At 36.1% G+C, this 25,332-nt stretch overlaps 1 protein-coding gene across 1 annotated transcript in view; it reads left to right on the top strand.

The window, feature by feature from the left end:
• The first annotated feature begins 23,665 nt into the window (after window positions 1–23,665).
• LOC118192883 (uncharacterized) overlaps window positions 23,666–25,332 on the top strand; it is a 36,635-nt gene continuing 34,968 nt past the window's right edge. Inside the window, exon 1 of the mRNA XM_035363906.1 lies at window positions 23,666–23,684. The gene's annotated coding sequence lies outside the window, so the exon portion shown is untranslated. The remainder of the gene's footprint in view (window positions 23,685–25,332) is intronic.

Below are 25,332 nucleotides of genomic sequence, written 5' to 3'. Positions count from 1 at the left end.
TTTTTCATTTCATTTCTATTTGTTTCATTCCATTTGAGAGCCCGTGATGAAGGTGTCAGCTCAGCTTCCTCAAAAAATTGAGAGGCATATCTGTTTGTTTCATCCACTGTGGAAGAGATTATTGCCTCATCAAAGTATAAATAAAAATATCTCAGAGGATCACATGAATCATCCACCTGGGAGCTGAATCCTGGATGGCCGGTGAAGGGAAAATTTGGGGGTGCAGGGCTCGGTGTAGCAGTAATAACAGCACACCAGTCTCTTGCATCTGCAATAGAATCGTCTGTTTCACTTTCAGATGAAATTGATTCATCATCTGAACTTCCAAAAAACTTTCAGTTTCTGAATCACTTTCCATTTAAGAGATAAGCTGCTGCTCAGTACAATTTCGACCTTTTCAGCGCAGTTTCAGATTGGAATGACCGTAGTATACAAATAAAATCAAATAGTGGCCATGGGCTGGGGATCCGTGGACAGCAGAAAAGAAGTCATTTTCATCAAAGGTACCATATAATATCTGGAATGACCATGCGCATTGCCTTCCATTGTTATCCTTCGTCTTCTAATTTCGGAAGCAATTCCTGTTCTTTCTTCATTTCCCTTTATATTACCTCTTCTTTTCAACGTGCACCCTATTTGAAAATACTTGACCGATTTTTAGAAATAGAGGCAGAACATTTCTCAGTACTGTCAGAAGAAGACGATCAGTAGCATGTAAGAACGCACATCTGTAAGTTAAATTCTATGGGAAAAATCCTTTTCAACAAAATTAACTCAATTTTATGATACATATATAAGCATAATTTTAAATGTAATCTAAGTATGAATTTTATAATTTTAAATACATGCATCTGAGAATACCATAGCCTTTATCGAAGTCGCAGTCTTTTTTTTTTAACACTAAACCCAAGTTTTGCATAACTTTGCAAGCAAATGGTTTACACTTACATCAATGTGTTATTTTTTATAAAATGTTTAAGAAAGAATTTAAAATAATTGGAGTATATAAGGTTAAAGAAAATGCTTAAGTGTTATAAGAAAAACTAAATTAAGGAGGGAAAAAAAAAGGTTTCGCCATTTATATTTTTAAAATAATCTAATTAGTGTTTTATAAACAAGTGCTATTATTTCTCTCTTTTACGACAGTATTAGAAAAATAAGGGAAATAAAGATGTTTAGAAACTGTTTAAAGTCCAATTATATATTTATATGAAAATAAATTTCATAATTCTTAATGTGTGAGTTTCACATACTTCAAAAAATACATGTGCATATTTATGTTCTACAAAATAATTTTTTAAAACTCTACAGGATATTTGAGTGGGTTTCAAATACTCATGTTTCATAAAGTAAGAAGCAAACATTTATATTATATACAGCATGCAACGATAAATGCAAATGATATAAATAATCTGTTTTTCGAGCTTTTGTAAAAGGAGAGTTATATACTCCATTTAATAAGCATAAAACGTTTTTTCCTCTTTTGTCACTTGCAGCTGAATTATGATTAATGCATTATAAGGTTGTGCAGCCATTTCCTAGTCCGATTTACCAGCGTTCAGAGACTTCATTGCTCGTCCTCTGATGGATCAATGCTCTTTATGCATTTTTTGGAACATGAGTTTAGTATGTGCAGTCGGAAAATTGAAAATATTTTTTCAAAATATTAAAAAGAGCTAATGCATAGTGTTTCTAAACATTTTCTATCAGTGTTACTTTCACTGTAGTTACCTAATACAGAAACATAAAGTTTTATAAATATTTATATTTATAATTTGGTTTTCGATATGATGAATTAAGATTTCCCAGAATTCAATACATTCTTAAATTTCATTTTTCAGTATAATAATATTCAGTTATTTTTAAAGGGTGTAAATGGTGAAAGTTTTGAAATATGAAAAGAAAAAAATTATGTTTGCGCTCAAAAAAATGCAAATGATAACGAATTTTAAAATAAAATTGTGTAGATCTGATCATGATTAGATTCATCTTCTTTCAGTTAGGTTATTCTCAAGAATATTGATGTGTTCAAAAATACACATGATCAAAGTGCGAATATTAGAAATTATATAAAACATGCACTGAAGTAGAAGTAAGCAACAGAAATTCAACTAATTTCAACGAATAACCCGGGATGATATGATCACAATCTATCTGAATATTTAAGAAAGTCTTGGCAACAGGTTTGCTTCCTATAGGCTCATATTTATTTATTATTACGTACATGCGTGACTGTTATTTTTTTTTTATACAGAGAATGTTTTTCCCCTCTAGGGTTTGAAAAAAAAATTAAAGATTTTAATTTCCGTAAAACAAAATACAAAACAGACATTTTAAGGCAAAACTGAAGTGTAAAACCCTTTTTATTCTCCAAAATGCACAACATATTTCTACTTCAACTAAAAGAAGCAAAATTAAGTTATGTTCACATAGCTGACTGGCTCAGTTAGAAATAAATATATAATCTTTTATTCCTTCTTTCCTCTAAGAAAATAAAATTCAACAAGATACTTTTTTTTTTTTTTTTTTCCAAAACAAAAACGCGTAATTTATTCATTTTCAATAAAAAATAGTTTATACTATTTGGATATTGCAGAACATAGGACAGCTATTTATTGCAAACATACCAGGGCTGCCATCGTGAAGGGCTTTCTAAGGAAAACTGACTTTGCACGAAACACTTATGATGCAGTCATCCCATTCACCTATGTTCGAACCTAAATCAAACTATCGGCAAGTGTTTTATCATTCGGCTGTTAGCAAGGTTCAACTAGACGAAACCAACTCATAACTTTTATTCGCATACGGTACTAAACTCGACACTCGAAATAAGAGAATTCTAGTCTTACTATATTTCTTGTGCTCTTGTAGTTAGCTAATTTTAATGCAATTAGCAGGTAATATCGATATTAGAAAACTTTTAAAGTAAATTGCACTTTCGAATTTTCTTTCGCATCATTCTAAATTTTACAGTGGGAGCCCAGTTATGCGAACAGAAACAGATAATAGTTATATAGGTTCAGGGGGTAGTGACTCGTGGATAGCGGAAAAGAAGTCTTTTTCATCAAAGGTACCATATATAAAACGTGGATGACCACGCACATTGCCTTTCATTCTTATCGTCCCTCCTCTAATTTTCAGCGCATATCCTGTTCTTTCTTCTAGTCGTTTTACATTACCGCTTCTTTTCAACATGCAACAGTTTTGAAAATACTTGATCTGTTTTTAGAAATAGAGCTAAACTTTTCTGAGTATCGTAAGAGAAAGACGTTCAACCGAATGTGAGAAAGTATTTCTGTGAGTACAATTTTGTAGGAAAATCTTCTGCAAAATGCTTTAATTTTATGATGAATATGTGCATAATATATGCAAAATTTAAGAATTTTTATAATCATATATATATTTACAAATTCGTTTTTCAAAATCGTAGGGTTTTCCCCCCCCCCAAAGGGGCACTAGGACAGATGGGCTACTATTCTCAAAACGGCATTTTATAGCGTTTCACTATAAACGGCGAATCAAGTTTTAAACTGTTGCTACCAAATATTATATTTAAATAATGTATATTTAAATGTATATTTAAGGAAATTAAATCATTAAGAATCTTCATGAATATATATCTTGCATTATTAAAAATACAGTACCTAGAGCCATCAAATTAAGAATAACGTAATCCTTCACTCGAATATGACCACTGGAAACTGGAATTTTTAAGTTCGAATTTGTTTTATTATCTCTTTCATATTTTGTAAAACTTGATGAATTTTTGATTAGGAAATCGACAGTTTCAAAGCGAGCAGTGGTAACACTAATGAATAAAATATTTTTATCTCCAGCGTGCGAGACTGTTTATCGGAAATTCTAAAGATATGCTGTTTTTAAATATTTTATGATATTGCTGTTGAATTGAAATTTATGTGCTTTAATTGCAAAGAACTTGGTATTTAATAAATAAAGGTAACACACAAAGCGTGAAAAAAAGTCCCTTTGGGCGTAATATAAAATCTGAAAGCTTCTGGATTTTATTTTAATGTTTTTAATTTTATAATTCCTTTTTATAATCCAAATGAGAGTTAGTACAGAAGGGCTATTAGTTTCGAAACGGCATTTTGCGTCGAATCACTTTAAATGCCCGAATCACTTTTCAAACTGTTGCCACCAAATATTATCGCCCTGTATTTATTTAAAGAAACTAAATAATGAGAATCTACATGAACGTATGTATGTTTTTCGCATTGCGGAAAAACAATGTTACCATTTTGGATTACATAGTCCTCCACCCGAATAAGGACTCTTAGAAAGCCGAATTTAGAATCTGGAATATGTTTTTATTGTCTATTTCATATTCTGTAAAACTTTACCGGATTTTTGATTAAAAATCTCAACAGTTTCAAAGCGAGCAATGGAAACACTGTAAGCAATAAAACATTTTTGTCTACAGCCTGCGAGCCTGTGTATCGGAAATTCTAATGATATGCTGTTTCTAAATAGTTTTAGCCCAAAGTGGCGTTAACCCAAATGCTCTCGAAACATGGATGTGTCTGTAAATGAAAAAAAAAAAAAAAAAATGTCCGTTTGGACCTAATATAAAATCTGTTTTCATTTTTTATTTATTGTTTTGGGTACTGAATCCAGTTTTACATAACTTTTCAACCAAATATTTTGCGCTAGCATTATTTTCTTATTTTTTATAAAACGTTTTAGAAAAGTATTTAAAATAAATGGATTTTATATGAACAAGTTAAAGAAAGTGCGTAACTGTCATAGGAAAAACTGAAGCAAGGAGGATAAAAAGTTTCGCAGGTCGTATTTTTAAACTAATCTAATTAGCTTATTATAAGAAAAAGACTGTTATTATTTTTTTTCGATGATAATAATAGAAAAATAATGGGAATAAGGATTCCTGCAGATTTCTTTATGTAGAGTATTATATTTATATTAAAATTATTGCATGAGGTTTGCATATTTCATAAAAAGCATGAGCATATTTGTATCCTATAAAATAATTTGTTAAAATTCTACAGGACAACAAGGAAATATTTATATCATATACAAAAATGCCTTTAATACGTCAATTCACCAAATGCACATGATATATATATATATATATATCATGTTCTCTTTTTCGAGCTTTTATAAAAGGAGAGTTATATAAACCATTTAGTAGGAATGAAACTTTTTTACAGCTCTCAGCTGATATTATGAAAGAGTACAAGAGGTTATGATTTTAATGTAAGAAATTAAATGAATAAAATTAGGCTTTCAGTTATGGACTATTTCGTCTACGAATGCATGAGAGACTTGTCTGCAAAGCGATTGTGCGAAAAAAGTGCCATTGAATGTGTTGTTCCTTACCTTGCTAAAGAAAATTTAGAGAAATAAGACGGTTCCTAGCACTTGTAATAAAAGATGCTGAAACGATCGAAAACTGCGTTTAAAAACTTAAAAATGCAACTTCTGTGTAGTTAGTGCTTGAAAATTTGCTTCATACATTTGTAATAAAATGAGTCAAAAAACTGTCGTTGTGCTAAAGCCTATTTTATTTTTATTTATTTATTTGAAACTGGAACCATGATTCTGCTCAGAACGGTGAAAAAATTGCTTAGTCGTGCAATCTTTTTGAAGCATGTGTACATTACAACTCTCAGGAATCTACTACCAAAATGCACTTTAATTAACGATAATTGCACATTGATTTAGTGAATACTGTATCTTTTTGTTACTCTATGATATCAAGAATACATTTTTAGAACTGGAAAAGAAAATTATATTTAGAATTGAAAGAAAATATGAATTTCACAATTTTTTTTTTGCATTTTACAAAATATTTAAGAATTAATAAAGCAATACCGAAATAAAATATGAAAAGATATTAAAACACAAAGTAAATGGTAACAAATGACCCACATATAAAATAATTTTGCTTTTTTATAATACTTATTTCATCAGTTCTTTTTTATTTGTCCCCAAATTGATTTCTTTCTCAATGTATTTTTGCTCCGAAAGTGAATACCAAATCGTACGATTGGTATCATTGACAGTGACAAGAATAATATTCCCACATTTGTATTAATTATGGAAATATGAGCCAGTTCTGCTTAAAAAGTCCTCAGTTGAAGCTTTACTGCTCTTAAGCACAGAGCCTAGAGTATTAATTACGAGATTAACATCACTGGAAATGTAAATCACAATAGTAAACATTGATTGTTATTGATGCCTATTAAAACATATAATATGATAATTATCTCAAAAAGTGATACGCCCACCAACGGCCAAGCAGTAAAATTGCTGAACACGGGTAGTTCGGTTCGAATCCCAGGAAACGGGTGGCTTCATGGACGTTTTCGTGATTTTTCCTTTGTGTAACATGTATAGAAGCCATTTTCTCTTAGACAGTTCTCCATGAAGGCCTCCCTCCTTTGGCAGATAGCCTTCGAGCGCTTTTCAAGTAAACCAAACCAAAGAGAAATATTTCAAACGTAGCATAGATATTAAATTTTAAATAATTCTATTTTGTTCTTAAGCTGTGAAATTATTTGAGTGGACGTGAAGGAAGGATGCCATAAAAACTGCACATGAAATGTTAATAAGATGTGAAAACTGATTTCAAGAAATACATGCATATAATTGGCCTTTTTAGTAAAAGAATCATAAGTATTAACTAATGAATTTAAAAATAAGGGGTAATCAGTACCTAATATAACATAGCTCATCAGTCCTTAGTCATAAATAACGTCCACTAGCGGCCGAGCAGTAACGTCACTGAACACTAGTAGTTTGATCTGGAATTGAGTTTTCCCACTTGTAACGTGAATATGAGCCAGTTTTCTTTAACAAGTATTCCAAGAAGGCATCCCTTACCATACAGAGACAACCCTCCTTTGTTTTAATTAACCGTAGTCGTAAATAACAAATTGTTTTCCCATCCCCCAGAGTCCCAGAGTCGGTCGCCTGTACTCTTCTTTTTTTATGTTTCTCTTGTAGGAACATGAAGGAATGCACTTTTTTGCACTATCCTTAAATTTTCAATGATACTAGCACAAATTGTGGTCACGCGATTCCGAACGTTTGCGGCCAGAAAACTTGGTACGAGATGAACTTCTTGAATCACGAAGTTCGGACACTTGAAGAGCTTTAATTCCTTCACAAAGATGAGTCGAAGAGGAACAGTTGCCATTTGCCGAAGAAGTTTCGTTGGTAGACACGATGGTGGATGTATTCGTTTTGTTGATAGCTTTTTACATGTAATGGTTCTCTGTGTCTAAAGGTGCATCAAAGAGGATTTCGAAAATAGTAAATAAAATTTATTTACAAGAATATATAATAAATTGAAATAGACTGAAGATACAGATACATTATTAGGCATCTCCGCCTTCCACGTACTACACCCTTAGAATCCAGCCTGCCACTAAGTATTGGAACATACACGTACCCGCCTGCCACTGGCTACTGGAACGTCACAGCGTCGTCGAGCCGAATGGCGCGGGAAATACATAACACTCCCCAACTGAATTCACTTGAATTCACTTACCATTGATTTGTAACAAAATTTACATTCAAGAACCATTTGAAATTACATGAAAGGAAACTGAGTTGAATAAGAAAAAGCATTGGCTAAAGGAAAGATGAACAAACCGTTAAGGGTTTACTGTGAGAGAAATGAATAAGGAGTCCACGTAAGGGACGAGTAATTCTTTCTACTTTCAACTTGTGATCCAAGATTGAAAGAGAGAGAGGTGTTGATTGAGGCGAATTCCGGAACGCATTGCGTTAATGGAATCGGAAAGGTTGGAAGAGAACAGCCGGGAAACATATTGTTCCAAGGCTTGGGAAAGGTAATATTAGGTAATACGGACAGCCGCAGTGATTGCTAATGCCTTGGGGATGAGCGGGGGGGGGAAGAGTATTGCGACTAAAACTGGAATCCAGGGAAGAAGGAACGAAGAGGAGGGGGGGGGATAGTCTATTCAGAAGGCGAAAAGTTCTCCGACCGCCCGTGGCGAGTGGAGAATAGGAGCAACTTTTCGAGCGGAAAAGAACCGTGAAGAAAGTTAACTGCGAAAAAGACGGAGAAATTTTTGGAAGAGGATTTACAGGGACGAGTATTGAGCTAAAGGAGGAAAGCAAGGGGAATTAAGGAAGGAAAATGGATTAAAAAGAGAAACTAGATTAAATTTAATTATGGATTAAGGTCGTGAAGTGATGAAATGCAAGCTTGTGATACCTGTGTAAAAAATAAGGAATTGGTAACTTAAAATCAAGTAAAAGGTGCTCTGCAGGAATGATTAGATTATAGATTATTTATTGCAGGATTAATTAAGTCTGAGATTTAACGAATTTTTACTAGAAGTTAAGTTAGTTTAATAAGTTAATTTTTATTATTGCCTATTTTTAAAGTTAACTTTAATGCTATAAGTCTGGTCCGTGATATATGAAAAGGTGAGGTCCCGATAAATGGGGGGAGGTCATGGTTAGTGGTACAGATGTAGGTCGCGATGAACGAGGCCAGATTAGGTCTGGCGGGCAGTGATGTTAATATGAGAGTTCGTTAAGGGTCGCCGGGTTAGGCCCGTGAAGTGCTGGTTGAAATTTTAAAATTAGAAAAAATTCCTAGTCAAGCAAGCACTTTCGCTTTGGCTTCCTAGGAAAGATATTAAATGTTCTATCAAGAACGCTCCTAGGTCGCTTAGCAGAGCTGGGCTCTGCTGGATTATAGGCAGGAAGTGAATGCAAGACTGGGTTTTCAATCTGAGAAAGTCTATTGAAAAACTACTTGGCCGAATTTTGCCGAAAAAAGTAATCTAGGGGTAAAATTTTGAGATCGTTATGGAGCACTTCATTCCGGACGAAATAATGAGCATTGGTGAGTATGCGAAGCGTGACGCTCTGGAATACTTGGAGTTTCTTTAGATGGCTGTTAGCTGCGGTCGACCAGATGATAGCTGCATAGGTGAGGATGGGAAGGATGGTACTGCGATAAAGGAGGATCTTGTTGTTGAGAGAGAGGTTGCTGGTGCGGTTGATGAGTGACATTAGTTGGGTTCTGACGGTTCTTGCTTTGGCTATTGTATAGTTGATATGGGTACTCCAGAGCAGCTTCGCATCTAGATAAACTCCCAGATATTTATGGGAATCCACCCAGGGTATCTCCTCTTCAAATAACCTGAGTGGTGGGAGTTGGCTATGGACATTCCTCTTTCTGGAAAAGAAAACGGTGGCGGCGCTTTTTGCGACGTTAATTTTGATTTTCCAGGTAATGAGCCAGGACTCCAAGTCTGTTAAATAAAGTTGGAGGTGATTGAGAGTGGCGTTAAGTGTTGGGTGCTGAGAAATGATGGCTGTGTCGTCTGCGTAAAGGGCTAGATCGACACTTGGTGATTGTGGTATGTCATTTACATACAAGTTGAAGAGCGTAGCGCTAAGAATTCCTCCCTGAGGCACCCCCGCCAGGATAGGCCGAGGAGAAGAAACAGAGTATTTAACTTTAACAGAAAAGGTACGATTATTGAGGTAAGAGTGCATTATGTGCACGAAATTAGCCGAAATTTCAAGTCGCATGAGCTTGAATAAGATTCCGATATGCCAACACCTGTCGAAAGCCTTTGCTACGTCTAAATAGACTATAGTTGTAGGCTTTCCACTGCGAGATCCTGTGTGAATGATTTCTACTACCCTCAGTAGCTGGGTCTGAGTTGAGTGTTTTGCGCGAAAACCGAATTGTTGAGGAATAATAATATTTCGGTTTCGGCAGAAATCATTCAGGTATCTAAGCAGTATAGCTTCATAGATTTTACTAAGTGAAGACAGGAGGCTGATCGGTCTGTAATTTTGAGGGACCTTTGGGTCCATACCAGGTTTAGAATAGGAATGACTAAAGCATTCTTCCAGCTATCAGGATAATATTTTAACCTTAGCATTGAGTTAATCAAAACTGCTAGGTAAAATATGAATTTAATTGGCAAATTTTTAATCATGCGATTAGAAATCCTATCAAGGCCAGGTGCTTTTGCAGGGGTGAGATTTTTGACAATTGCAGAAATCTCGGTCATTGTTGTGGTAATGGATTCCTCAGAATGTGTATCTGAGGAGAGAAATTCTTCAACTTGGTGTTGGACTTCATGCGTGTGCGTTGCACAGGTATCGAACATGAGTCCAGTGTTTAATGAGAATTGTGTTTGAAGACTGTCCGCTATGCGTTCAGCCTTCTCAGTATCTGTTAATGCCATCCGGTCATTGACCGTGCCCATTAAGGGGGGAAATGTCATGTTTAGGTTTGCGAAGCCGTGCACTAGCAACCCAGAGGCTATTGTCAGAAGTCTTTAAGGACTTAAGATAATTTGAGTATTTATCATCTGCATACTTTTTAATGTCAGACTTGATCTCATTCTGGATTCTTCGCAGTTGTACTCGAAAGGATTCTAGACGTGTGTTTTGCCAATCTCTGCGAAGACGGTTTTTAATTTTGATTTTTTCCTTAATGAAGTCAGGTTATTTATAGTGATTAGGCCTGAATTTGGGTTTGGAAGCAGCCGTGAACGCACTTCCCAGGGTTTGGTTGAGCCTGTCAATGGCTAAGTCAACCTCCTGATTATCGTTAATTTTGATAGGGGGGAGAATACCATTTTCCAAAACATACCGAAAGTTGTCCCAGTTAGTCGAGACTTGCGCCGGCAAATTTTGATTGATTTTGGTAGTTTTAAGGGTGAGGTGAACCGGATAATGGTCAGAGGACAGTTCCGGAATCACTTTGATCGAATAATCTAATGGAATATTTTTAAATAAAGCCAAATCAATAATGGAAGGAGCACCTAACCCCCCAGGAAACTGGTAATGGGTAGGTGAGTTCGGCGCTATAATTTGGATACGGGCGTCCTGAGCCCAAATTTTGAGTTTATCGCCATAGTTGTTGGCAGTGACACAATCCCAACTTCTATGACGGGCATTTAAGTCTCCTGCGATAATCAGGTTATTTGCTACACCACTTAATTTTCTGAGATCAGAGAGAAATGCAGGTCCCTGTCTCGGAGGCATATAGCAGGACGCTACTGCTATTGGGGGGGAATTTTGAATATGAATTTGAATAATTGTCGCTTCTAGGGCCTCCAGTGGTGGCGTGGGTATTCTAGTATGCTTTAACCCTTTGAAGGGCACCGGTATATAATATATACCGTTTGTTTGTCAATTTTTTAACCTCCGTAAAAATGCTAATTTTTCTACACCAAAAGCTACAATCGTAAGTGTCTAGTGTTTTCTTTCAATTCTAAATGGTAGTATCACCCTATGAATTCTCAATATTTTGCAGTTATGAAATTAATATACCTCTTTGCAAGGTATCATGTTGGAAGATTCATAAATTCTATTGGAGGGAAAGAAAAAATTCAAAATCTGCAAATATATGACGTACACATGCTGAATCTTATATATTTACTTCATTTTTGTCAGAATTGATAATTAACAGAAGATTATTTATACGATTTTAAAACCGGTATATAATATATACCGGCGCCCACACTGAGGGTAACACGCCAATAGATGGCAGCACCAGTTTTCTCCTTTTCTACTCTGTGACATGACAGAATTTCTTTATTATTATAGCAGTTTATGATGTAATAATTTTCATGATTAATTTATAAGTCGTTTGGGATTCAATATTATGTTCATGGAGGAATGGGGAGTTTACTGACCCTGCGCTAGGACTGAATACAAGTATATTAGTTTCATTTATTCTTTGTGTACTCAGCTCGAGTTTCATTCGTCTGTGTGTAGCTAAAATTTTTATTTCAGCACTTATCCCTTTCCAAGAGAAAGACTCATCGATTTCAAAACTGCCATCTGGGGTCAAAACTTTACACAATTGTGGGGGTTAAATGTGGCATGTAAGCCCCCAAAAGACACCCGTTGCTTCGTGTTTTCCAAAATCCTAGAATGCAAGGAAAATGAAAGAGGTGATTGACAACTAATTTGTCATTCGGGAGTCACGCTCTCTTCCCTTTGTGTGTGATAAGATCACACAAAGGGAAAGCACACTTAAAATGGAAATGTACTCTCATAGTGTAATCACAAAAACTGCTGGTTTGAAAGCATGCTTTTATTCTTTAGGGAAATTCTTTTTAATTCTTTGTTAATTTCAGATGAAAGACTAGAGAACACAAGAGAAATTTGCGTTCTGGTTGATACAAATAGGTTGTTTCCGAAATAAATTTTCACAGTTGGTGAAAGGAGGAAAAATATTTCTAAGGCCCGTTTTAGATACAAACTGAAATGTATCCAAAAGTTGAAAAGGAGCCTCTATGAGGCCAAAGGGATTGAAAATCAGAATAAGAGCTTTGAGGTGTATCAAATAATAAAATTGTTTAACGGCGTTTCTTTCTGGAAAAAAAAAAAAAAAAAAAAAAAAAAAAGATATATTACAAACTATACAAAAAATAAAAAAGGGACCCTTACGGTCCTCGATGAGTGTGTGTGGAGGGGGGAGGGGGCGATTCTTCGTATACTGTATGAAGCATGGTTTTTTTCATATATTATCTAAAGCATAAAATACAACTTCAAAAATGCAACATACTTTCTCAGCTGAGTCGGTCGCAGTGCTTCATTTTTCAATTTTTTTAATTTTCGGCTGAGTTACATCTGCTTGTAATATTATACTAGTTCAGTTACAGCATGATAGAATTTACACATGCAGTGTTATATTTGCTAAATTTTTTTATAAAATAATATTGAATTTAAATCTTGAAAAGCTTCTTACCCATATTTTACATAAATATGTTCAGCTGGGTTGCATCATCAAAGTGCATAAAAACATAAATTTTATTTTTAAAATTTTTAATTTCTGCCGAAATTTAAAAAAATTTTGTCTTTAGACTTACATAACTGTATTCAAGCACTCATCACTACAGACGCACATCAAAAGTATGCAAAATTAACTTAAAAAGCAAAGATTAACAGTTGGCAGCTAACTGGAAAAAAATGTCCTAGAGGGGCGCCGGTATAAAATATATACCGGCTCTCAAAATTCAGGATTTCGCTCTAGATTTTTTTGAAGTCCCAATTTTGTGTCCTTAGGGTCCATAAGTCATAGTTCATGCAAAATTTTACCACAGTTTAAATTATTTTATGTACCGCCCCTCAAAGGGTTAAAGAGCGTTTTACATATATGCTAGTACCGCCACTAGCACGAACAGTGTCACTGATGCATACCTCTCTATCATTTCGGTAGCAGAAATAATTCGCGATGTTCGCGCTAAGTCCCTCAACCAGATGTGTCTCCTGTACGAGGAAGAGGTCCATGTGGTGCTCATTAATAAAATCCCGGACTTCGTGGATCTTGTTCTTTATTCCGTTGGCGTTCCAGAACGAAATCAGTAGCTCATCATCTCTATTTGGGTCGTTGAACGTGCTGCTTTAGTTGAGGAGTCCAACGTAGGCCTCGTAGATAAAAAAATGCTCGCTCAGGTCCGGTGAAGACTGTCCGGAGCTGAGGCAGGGCATTTCTGAAGGCTTGTAGTAAGGTCTTGTGTTCGATTCCGAACTCAGATGAAATCTGGAACACGCAACGGAGTGTGTCGATGCAGCTGTAGTCCTCAGGAGTTGGGGCTAGAGCCTGGGCCGGTGGTGTTGGCTGTGGTGCAGGTCGCAGTGCCGGGGCTTGCTTCTGGACTTGCTTCTGCTCAGGAATCATGTTAAGTCCGGGATTTTTTCGTCCGGAAGCGATTTCGCTGAATAGGGGATCTGTACCACTAAGAGGAGGTTTGGCTGGCGCCGGTACGAATTTTGGTTTCCCGTTATCCTTCCGAATAGTGGGGTTTTTGCCCTTGTTGCCCGAGCCACTACAATGGTTCCAACATTTTGGTAAAGTCAGTGACTGCACTTGAGGCACTCTGTTGGCAAGAAGTGGTTTCCAGTGTTTAGAAGATCCTTTCAACCAATGAAGGACGATTTGAGAGTCGCTTCAGAAGAAAATTTGTTTCGCGAAATCAGGAAAGAAACTTTGTAAATAATTTCCTAAACGTGCAGCGAGGAGTGCTGCCAATCTTGCAAGACTCTAATCTTGCAAGAGTCAAAATTTTTAAAGGAGCAACTTTACTTTTTGACAGTATAAAGCTCACTTTAATTTGGCCATTACAATCCACGCACCTTAGAAACGCAACAACCCTATATGCTTTGAGACTGGCGTCACAAAACACATGAAAAGAAACTTCAATTATTTTTACACTCTCAAAACACTTTCTCCAATAGATAGTAATTCAAGTTCACAAAGTTCAGAACACCAGGTGCTCCATTTATTTTGTAAGTCACTAGGTAAATCTTCATCCCATTGTAGACCACGTTCCCACATCTCTTGTAGAAGAATTTTCACAGTGAATACAAAGGGACTAATCAGTCCGCATGGATCAAATATCTTTGAAATAACTCTCAAAACGTGTCGCTTGGCGATTTTAACATCAATGGAATCCATAACATCTCTTAAATCTAATTTAATTTTATCCTGAATCGGATCCCACTTCAATCCCAAGAAACCTGCCCCTTACCCGAAATCAGTATTTTCTAAATATCCCCGAATCATTCCAAAGTTTATACAATAATGGACAAGTAGTTTTTAATTTCTTCAAATGAAATCCCGTTACTTTCAATATCTCTATTGCTGTAAAATTCAAATGATAAGCATCCTGAACGGTATTTCAATGGTTCCAACATTTTGGTAAAGTCAGTGACTGCACTTGAGGCACTCTGTTGGCAAGAAGTGGTTTCCAGTGTTTAGAAGATCCTTTCAAGAAGGTATTGGCTCCATAACACAGATCATCAACATAAAAAAGGAATTTAGCATGTCATAACATTTTGGATGATGCTTCTTAAATTTCTTAACGTGAAATTTCAAAACGCAAGCCAAGCAAAATGATGAAGTGGTTAAACCAGATGGGAGCCGATTTAAATGAAGTGTTTCTGTTGAATCACCTATCTCTTCGAGAAACCACAAAAATTTAAGGTATATTCTATCTTCCTCAGCTATCTCTATCATAACGAAAGCTTTTTCTAAATCTCCGCAAAATGCAACTTGATTTTCCCGAAATTTAAGAATTATGTCCAATGAATTAGCATAAAGATTTACTCCCGATTCTAGACACTCATTTAGAGATTTATTATTTTCAATTGCTTTACTGCTACAGTCATAAATAATTCTAACACGAATTGTTTCTTTGTCATCCCTAATTACCACTCTGTGAGGCATATATGTGAGTGAATTTTTATCTTCATTAACACATTTTCCCACAATCTGGCATTCTAATTGATCCGATGTAATTTGTTTATACTGGTCATAAGTTTCTTCATTTTTGCTTGGTTTGCGCTTTAACGAGTCAAAACGCCTTTTCGCAACCTCATAATTAGAATTGAACCCAACTGCGAGTCCCATGTTTTCCTTCCACATCAATCTGCAATTGTACCTTTCTCCATTAAATTCCAGAGAATTTTCAAATTTTACAATCAATTGATTGTCCTTTTCAGAAAAGCTGCATGTCCCCAGATCGGAGCTGTATAAAGGAGGGCTGGACGAAGTATGGAGCAATATAAAATTACTTTTTTTGTAGTAGATAAGTTGCTTTTTCTACCAAGAAGAGGTCGCAAAGTAGCTGTGGTGATTTTAAATTTTTGTACTACGGAGCGGGAGTGGGTTTTTAAGGTAAGTTTTTGGTCAAGGGTGACTCCAAGGTATTTGGTTTCATTAATTCAGTCTATTTCTTCGTCAAATATTTCAGGTGGTGGAGGACAGTATTTCATGTTTCCTTTGTGGAAAATTATTGCCTCGGTTTTATCAGTGTTAATTTTAATCCTCCAAAGGGTGAGCCATTTTTTCAGTTTTATGAAATAGTTTTGGAGTTGGTTTCTTACGGCGATAACTGCGCAGGCTTTAGTAAGTATGGCGGTGTCATCGGCAAAGAGTGCAAGATGAACAGAAGGGTCTTTAAGGATGTCTTGTGTATAAATATTAAAAAAGTACGGCGAAAGTGCCGACCCCTGTGGGCCACTAGCATTGACTACTCTAGTGGTTGAGTAAGCAGTATCGATTTTGATTCTGAATGTTCTGTTGCTGAGAAAAGAGGCTATTAATCGAATAAAATGATCTGGAAAATTGAGAGTGAGTAGTTTGTAAATAAGGCCTCGATGTCATACCCTGTCAAAAGCTTGATGATTACGAAAACCGAATTGTTCTTCAGGGAGAAAATTCATGGAAGGATGAATTTTTTGAATGTGGGAAAAATAGGACTTTTTCAGTAACTTTAGACAGATGGCTAAGTAAACTGATAGGGCAATAGTTCTGTGGGAAGGTTGGATTTTGTTGCGGTTTAGCAAAAACAATTATTATAGCTTGCTTCCATGAGTTAGGAAAATGAGCGAATTTGATAATGTTGTTGATTATCTTAGTTAGGCAGGTAAGAGCGTTGATCGGAAGAGGTTTCAGTGCTTTCGTCGAGATGTCATCGTGCCCTGGGGTTTTCTTCATTTGTAAGAAGCTGATGGTGTTGGCAACTATTGTTGGGGTAGTCAGGACAGTGAAGTTTTACGGAGCAGGGGTATTAAGGAAGTTATTGACCATCAGGCTGACCCGTTGAATATAGTTATTGTCGTACGGAGACAATAATTAAGAGTGAATGTATCTTCCATATAGTCCGCAAAAGATTTAGCCTTATCTTCTTCTGTATATGAAATTCCGCTAGGTCCATGGATAGGTGGGACAGGTTTATAAGGTTTCTTGAATTTGCGGTAGGGAATTGTCCTCTATAGCTAGGTTATTTAGATAATTGGCCTATTTTTGGTTTTTGAAGTTCTTGATTCTTCTGTTGATTTCTTTTTGCATAGAGTTTAGTTCGCGTTTGAGTTGTGGGTCCCTGGTGGTTTGCCTTTATTTAACCCACGAATAAGTTAAATTTTAACAAAAAGTTCACAAATATTTTAATAATTATAAATGCTTACTTTGCATAGTATTGTATTATCATTTTAGGCAACAGTTTTTATCTTTGGAATACAATTTATTAAAAAAATATATAAATGAGTTTTTGACTACTTCTAAGTTGGTGAATAAAATTATATTTGGTGTTGACGTAGTTATCTTTTAATTTTTTGTAATTCAGTCAAATAGTCTTGGAATAGTAAGATTTTGTTTGCATCTTATTACATTGTATTAACTGAGGACTGCATTCATAGTTACTACTTCAAATTAGTAAGCAGTGCAAAACACAACAAAATGCGAAAGCTTGTACAGTGATCTCTCAATACTCTGAATAGTTTCAGCCACGGAGTATTATACTCCGTGGTCTCACCTAAAGTGAAAAAGGGAGCTCACGGGGAAAGTAGACAGATATCTAGTGTTTTGTGTTATTCAGTGTGTTTCTACTGTAATTCTGGTTTTAATTACTGTGGATTAATACGTTTTTGACCGTGGTTTGTGCTATGGTGTGCGTTGTGGGTGTTAAGCCTAACACGTGCTAGTGTCAGCAATGGATCCGAAGGATTACCCGCCGCTTCCTCCGCCCGAGGTTGTGAACGTTAGTAAAGAAAATCTCTCTGGTTTACCCGAGGAGATATGTGCGTATGCAGACAAGGTGTTAGGAAAAGGTTGGAGTCAGCTATTAAACAAGGATTGTTACGATGCGGAGGATTATCAACTCGCGCTTCAGCAAGTTCTGGTTCTGAATGTTGCAGTTCATGTAGATGAGCAGTTAACGGAAGATGATCTCAATACATTATCCAGTGAGGAGGATAAGCAAAAACGTCTGGATATACACCAAAAAAGGAGTGGAATAGCCAAAAGACTGGCTTTGTTATTTCAGGGTAAGTGCGACGTTTTTAGTGCCCAAAATCCTAGTATTGTAAATTTATCTTGTGATAAGTTGAATGTGAATGTTGTTAAGCATGTCCCTAAGATGCAGGTTATATCTACTGTTACTTCTGTTAACTGTAATGATACTATATCAAGTGTAAAAAATGTTAGTGATAAATCTGGTGCAATTGCACAAACTCCTAGCGGAGAAAAAACAAAAATTTTGCTTAAACGGCCTTCGAAAAAAGGAAAAAGATGTGTTAGCGAAATTCAGGATTCAGAGGGCTTTACACAGCCGCGTAATACGGCTCGGCCTGCTAAATTAGTCAAAGCTAATGCAGAAATTAATGTTAGCAATAAATTTGATAAGCTAGGTGAAAATGCTAATGCAGATAATACTGCCACTAATAATGATATGGAAGTTAGTGAAGAGAATGAGGTTATTGAAATGCAACAACCGAAGGTGAAACCGATAATGGTGAAGCCTCCAATTAAATTTTCGGATTTCTCTAAAAAATTGAGGGCTGAAAATAATTTAGACTTTGCAGCTAAAGTTACTGGCGAGTTTTTAAAAGTTTTTCCGAAAACGGAAAATGATCACCGTCAGATAACAAAATATTTGGATGAAAAAAGTCTAGATCATTATTTAATTACCAGAAAGATAGATAGGCCCATCAAAATAGTTATAAGAGGTTTACCTATCGATTGCCCCTCAGATGACATTTTTGAGGAGCTGATTAATTTAAAGTATAAACCTCGAAAAGTTACCCAAATGCACAGAACCAAATCTAAGGCTCCTATGCCTTTGTTTCAGGTTCATTTAGAGAATGTACCAGGGGTGCAATCTATTTATGATGTTAAAAAACTACTATGTTTCTTTGTTGAAATACATCCTTATAAAGTGCGTGGAAATGTTGTGCAGTGTCACAACTGCCAACACTTCCACCACAGTAGTGAAAATTGCAAACTACAACCAAGATGTGTGAAATGTGCGGGTGCACATCGTACTGATAAATGTAATGTTAAAAATTTAGACTCTCCTATTTGTTGTAATTGCCTGCAAGAAGGACACACCGCCAATTATCGCGGATGTCCGAAATTCCCCCGACGTGTAGTCGGAAATAAAACTGTGAATTAGAGTGCAAACTCAGAAAATGTAAATAATGGTGTTAAAATGCCTAGTACTTCTAATGCAAATTTGAGTTATTCTGCTGTTGCCTCCGGGCGCAGTTATGCTAGTGTAGCCAAGGGTGACGTTCAAAGATCTGTAAATACTGTTAATAATTTTAATGTTGATATGCATAAACAGACTGTCAGCAGTGGTGGTGCTGCTAGTGCTACTGTTGGTTCGGGTATGTTTATGGACTTTCTCAAAATAATCAAAGAGGTGTGTGAAGTTTTTAAAGGCACCACAGTTATGAATGTTTTTCAAAAAATCTCGGCAGCGATGCCTGAATTGCGGGCTGCGGAGCATTCAATCGATAAGTTGTTTATATTATTTAATGTTTTTGACAGTGTTTTTTCCAATGTTGAATAATTATGTATAGTGTAAACAATAGGTACTTAAGTATTATTACTTGGAACGCAAATGGTTTGTTCTGTAAGATTAATGAATTGCGGGATTTTGCAAGTGAGCACAGTCCCGATTTATTTTTCCTACAAGAACACAAGCTTGACCCTAAAATACCATTGTGTGTGGCAAATTACTATACCTACAAGTCGCACAGAAGTACTACCGCTCCTCGCCCACGTGGAGGTGGCACTGCACTTCTTGTCAAACGCTGCATTCCCCATTATCACGTGAACATTCCACAGCTCTCAGCCGTAGAGGCCACAGCTATCTGCATCACAACAGACACTAACACTACATACACTTTTGTCTCCACCTACATTCCTCCCATGAGACCTGTGGCTGTCGTTCAGGCAGACCTTGAAATTCTACTCACACTTGGTACACATGTTATTATTGGTGGAGACTTGAACGCAAGACACCGCGCATGGAACTGCTACACTTCTAATGCAACAGGCAGACTGATTTATTCCTTGGCCGCGTCGGCACGGTTTAAATTGGCAGTTCCAAGTATCCCAATACGGTATGCTGCTGGGTCCACCGCAATTATTGATTTTTTCCTGTTGCGGAACACCAGTTCTCCACTGGATATTTACGTACTGGACGAACTTTCAAGTGATCACAATCCTGTTAGGATTATTCTGGACCTCAGCAGATATACTACATCAGACACCAGGGCCTTTCGTACAGACTGGCAGGTCTTTGCCAAAGCCCTCTCCAACACCCAGTACACTTTACCCACGATACACAAGGGGAGTGACATTGATAGTTTGGTCAAGGATCTCACTGAAAATATACAAAATGCTTATGCGAAAGCACAAGTTGAAGTTAAACCTGGTATGAAACACAAGCCTCAAGAGCTCAGATTATTGATTAAAGAGAGAAATGCTGCAAGACGAGCGTATCAACGTACCAGACACCGTGATGATAAAAGGAACTTCAATCGCCTGTGCGAAGCGGTCAAGTTTCTTACAAATAAACTCTCACAAGATCGCTGGACTAACTACCTCAGATCTCTTTCTGCAGAGGATAACTTCTTATGGAAAGCAGTGAAGAGGTACAAAAAATGCTATAACGCCATTCCGCCCCTTCACGGCCCTCAACGGATCCATTACACAGGAACTGAGAAAGCAGAACTTTTAGCTCAGCATCTGGAATCTCAGTTCTGCATTAACAACATTTCAGACTCAGACACTGAACAGCTTATTGCTGACTTCCACTCCAATTTTACCACACAGCCATGCACAGACAACATTATATCAGCCATGCCATCGGAGGTCTGTCTCTATATCATGCGAATTGCGAAAAGGAAGAGCCCTGGAGCAGACGGGGTCACAAATGAGATGATCAAGCACTTCCCTGTCAAGATAATACTCTACTTCATCAAGTTAGTGAATATCATACTACGATGGCAGTACTTCCCAACTTGTTGGAAAACTGCCAAGATTGTCCCTCTGCTAAAGCCCAACAAGCCTGCGACTGTTCCTGAGAGTTACCGACCAATCAGTTTGCTAAGCTCAATTAGCAAAATCTTGGAAGCAGTTATTCTACATAGACTAAACATCTTCCTGGATGAGCAGAAGATCCTCATACCCTATCAGTTTGGGTTCAGGCGTAAGCACTCGACAACGCATCAATTCTACAGAGTTGTTGAATTAATAAGCAGTGGGATGCAACAACATCGTGTCACTGGTGGACTTTTCTTAGATGTCGCCAAAGCCTTCGATAGAGTATGGCTGGATGCCCTCATATACAAATTACACAACCTGGGACTCCCAGGCTACATCACAAACATAATTAAATCCTACCTAACCGGTAGACACTTTGTCGTTCATGTTTCTGGTTCATTATCCACAAACCGGCCTATACGGGCTGTTGTTCCACAGGGATCCCTTCTGGGGCCTACCCTATTCAATATTTACGTGAACGACATCCCCACTACACACAACACAACACTAGCCATGTATGCAGACGACACAGCGATCCTAACTCAAAGTGCATTTGTTAGCTCAGCAATACAACAGCTACAACACCACATCCATTCGCTAGAGACTTGGCTGACCAAATGGAAAGTCAAAGTGAATGTCGACAACACACATGCCATACTGTTTACTACTAAGAAGAATTTCCCGACTCACCTGCAAATGTATGGTGTGGACATTCCCTGGGTCAAGCAGGTCCCTTATCTTGGGGTGATCCTCAGTAAATCTCTTACATGGAACCCACACGTTACACATATTCTCAGGAAGTTTCGAGCTAGTAAAGCTTCACTCTTCCCCTTAATTGCTCGAAACAGTGTTCTATCTATTGATAATAAGTTGCTCATTTACAAAACCATGTTGCGTCCAATTCTTAGTTATGCATGCCCCGTCTGGGCATACTCGTGCAAAAGTTTGAGAAGGCAGTTACAAGCTGCCCAAAACGGGGTATTGCGTATGATATGTAATGCCCCCTGGTACATTCGGAATAGCCAAATTCGTAAAGAGTTAAGAATAGAGGATCTTTGTGATTTTTATTGCCGCCTATCTAGGGCATTTTATGATAAACAGGAACTTCTGGACAATCCTGTGGTTGTTAACTATTGTTATGATACTAGGGACCCCAATTTCAGGAAACGCCCAAGGGCGATCCTAAATGTTAGTAATGTGTAATTTTGTATATGTGTTATGCAAATTGTTGCTCAGATTCTTTATTGTATATTGTTCTTTTTTCCTCCTGATTGCTTTTTGTTTTTACTAGTGGCACTAAGGCGTCGCACTTCGTATTTTGTTTCTCTTGTGTGTAACATGTATTCTTCTGTGAAATAGTTGTTAAAAAAATAGTTAATTATGTATGGATTAGTAATTAGGTACTTAAGGAAAAAAATTTGTATTTAACTATTAGCAATTATGAATTTAAACTCTTGCTCATTTAATTATTTAGCACATTCAGTTATATTTCTCATAATTCGAAACTTTTATCATGTTATTCGATGAGGGGTAGGGCTATGGCGCCCAGGCACCCTGGTGGTTAAGCACCGCAGTTCAACTACTGTTTTGCACTTGCTAAAGTGCACTAAGTTTTTCTGCCTGCAGGGCGAAAAATCAACCTTGGGTGAAAAGGGAATAGCAAATAGAAAAAGAGAAATTTTGTTAGAGGGAAAAATGTAGTGTTTTAATACGAAATTGCTAAAACCGGTTAAAAGAGTGGATTAAAAATATTATATGGCCCAGACTAAATAAAAATAAATATAATTATGTGCCCAAGTAAGACAGAGAAGCTGAAAGAGAAGCATGAAGAAACCTAACCGTGAATGTGTCCAAACATGCAATGAACGATTTGTCAAATATTGGAGAAGTTTATGTGATCTATCACCTAATCAAGAAGGAACTAATGAGCTCTTGTAAATATATAGTATGTTGAGAGAGGTGTTGAAATTACTAGCCTAATCTAAATAAAAAAAAGGGGCTTAAAAAAGTGCGGCTTTGCTTCATTCCAGTTCCTGAACATTTGTTTCTCATCAAAAGGGAGCAGGAAAAAAGGAAGCTAAAAACCTCTGATCAGGAGTCTGGCGCTTTGAAAACTCTTTAAGTGTGCTTGAGTTAGTTAAAGGAGTAGTAGAGTAACGATTTGATCTTCAGACTAGTGAGTAGAGTAGCGGTACATTATAGTGAGCTGCTGGCGCTTTACTGTGATTTTCAGTACACTACTCAGTGTAATGCATTAATTTTTCTTCTATCTATTATTTAAGTCCCTTTAAATAAAAGAATAATGAAATGCGTTAACTAAATCTTTTTTTCAAACCATTCTAAAAGTCCTTCCTGTGGCGAATGCCTAACTGGTATTGAAATAATTTCAATAATTTACATTGAAATAATTTACATTCCAGATAACGCAATTTCACGAATTAACTTATCGTTAACATTATTTGTATGTCATTTGTAACTTATGAGGCCAGAATGTAGAAAAAATAAGTTACCTTGGCGGCAGTCTAAGTATGTAATCAAATTTTATGCGGCGGTTTCTTATTTCTTATTTTCGTATGTGTGATAGCTCACGTGATGGATTTCCGCAATACCATATTGTTAAGTAAATAAGCAGTGTGTGATATGTATTTTGAAGTGTCAGATGATAACTTGAACTACAGCCGTGTGTTTATTGGGACTTTGTGACTGAAATCTTCAAAGTAAGTAACGAATTGTTACCAAGTCTCAAAATTCTTTATGCTATTACGAAGCGCATAGCCAATATGAAATTGTAATATTACATTAGTGGAGTTTATATTTTCTGGATATTAAATTTTATTCCGTCCAAATGCAGGTCCTAACTTTTTTTAAAAAAATTCTTCTCTTTATTAATAGCCTTATAATATTTTATGAAGTGTCTGTGTAAGAATACAGTTGAACTCTGTTAAGCAGAAACTGAAGAGACTAGAGGAAAAAAATTTGAATAATCGAAGAGCCAAGAAATATTAATATTGATTTCGAATTCTGTATTTCGATTTACCGCATGTATACTGTGTATTATCTTTCTGTGTACAATTTCGACTGTTCTCTTTTGTTTAGATAAGAATATTTCATATTGCTGTTGGTAAGGGTGTACAGGGGTATATGTGCTATAGATTTTCTTGTAAAGTTTAAAATTTCATGCAATAGGTATACTTCTCAGATTGTCACTTTTTACAGTGTTAAGCTATTATAAGTATTCTATCCTGATGTAAACCCTGGAGTGCATTATTACTGCAGAGTACTCGACAGTTATGTGTTCTGTTAGAGTATTTCATAAAGGAAATTGGCTTTATGCCTGTTAAATGTAGAGTTATGATATGTTTAATGGGAGCTGAATCTGAAAGGACTATTGGTATTCATTGGTAATATCACCTGTACGAATTCTGGGCAGCATTAAAAGCAAGGCATATATAAGCATAAGTTACCAATAGTAATTGGTAATGCTCTTTAATTGAAAATTCAACTTTGAATCAATGATAAGCAGGGAAATGTAATTTTCATAAAAATGAAAACTTTACATTTATATGCAAAAATAAGTAAATAAAAATGAATGCTTTTCAAACTTATGGATAATCAAACAGACTATTGCAATTGTAGGGAAAAAATATTAAAGTCTGTAGTTTCATTATTCTCTTCGATTCTTTGTCTTCTGTCCATAACTATATTATAGATATAAAATACTTTTTTTTGCATTACAGGATTTCAGCGATATTAATCAGGCTGTAAGGTTTTGTGACAAAGTTGGTTCTTTAAGAATATGTATCATATCTGAGTATAATGTGAGTCACAGAAGTTATGGTATTGTTCTGTTATCGGGAGTGAATTCAGAAATATATGAATATATGCATGTGTGTATGTAAGTATGTATGTATTCACAGAATATTTTTATATGTTTGTCAATTTGACAAAAGAAATAAACACAAGCAGCATCGTGTTGCCAGAAAAAAGTGTGTGAATGAAAAAATTTATTTTAATAAACACTTTCATGACAAGAAATCATTAAAATTTAATATAATATAATTACACTCAGGTTTTATTATAACAGATTTTGGTTGATCTTTACAATATGGTAACTGGTAGTTTGGCGACATTTTGGAGGCGATAAAGGTTACTACCTGGGACTTTGGTAATAATGTGAGCAGTACTCAGTTCCGATTACGCATTATTTTGTGTGAGGGAAATGAGAGATCATGGGATATGTTATGTGATATTAATGGACGAATTACGGTTCTTTAATCGGAAAAGGGGGGAAATCGGGAAAAAATCTGGAAATTTTGTATTTAGCTTTATTCTGTGTTGTGTGAAACAGTGTTCGTGAATTTTTGGATCCCATGGCCGTAATTAAAGTGAATTCAAAATGGGTATTTAGTGGTATTGAAAAGGGTAGTAATAAATGTTTCTTTAAGGTTGTGCGAGATAGAAATAAAGATGTTTTATTAAGTTATTTATTTTACTTGGTA

The sequence above is a fragment of the Stegodyphus dumicola genome, chromosome 2 (assembly GCF_044657685.1).
Source record: "Stegodyphus dumicola isolate Sdum_Otavi_A_Nest chromosome 2, ASM4465768v1".
Taxonomy (NCBI): domain Eukaryota; kingdom Metazoa; phylum Arthropoda; class Arachnida; order Araneae; family Eresidae; genus Stegodyphus; species Stegodyphus dumicola.
This window is presented reverse-complemented; position numbering and strand designations above follow the sequence as displayed.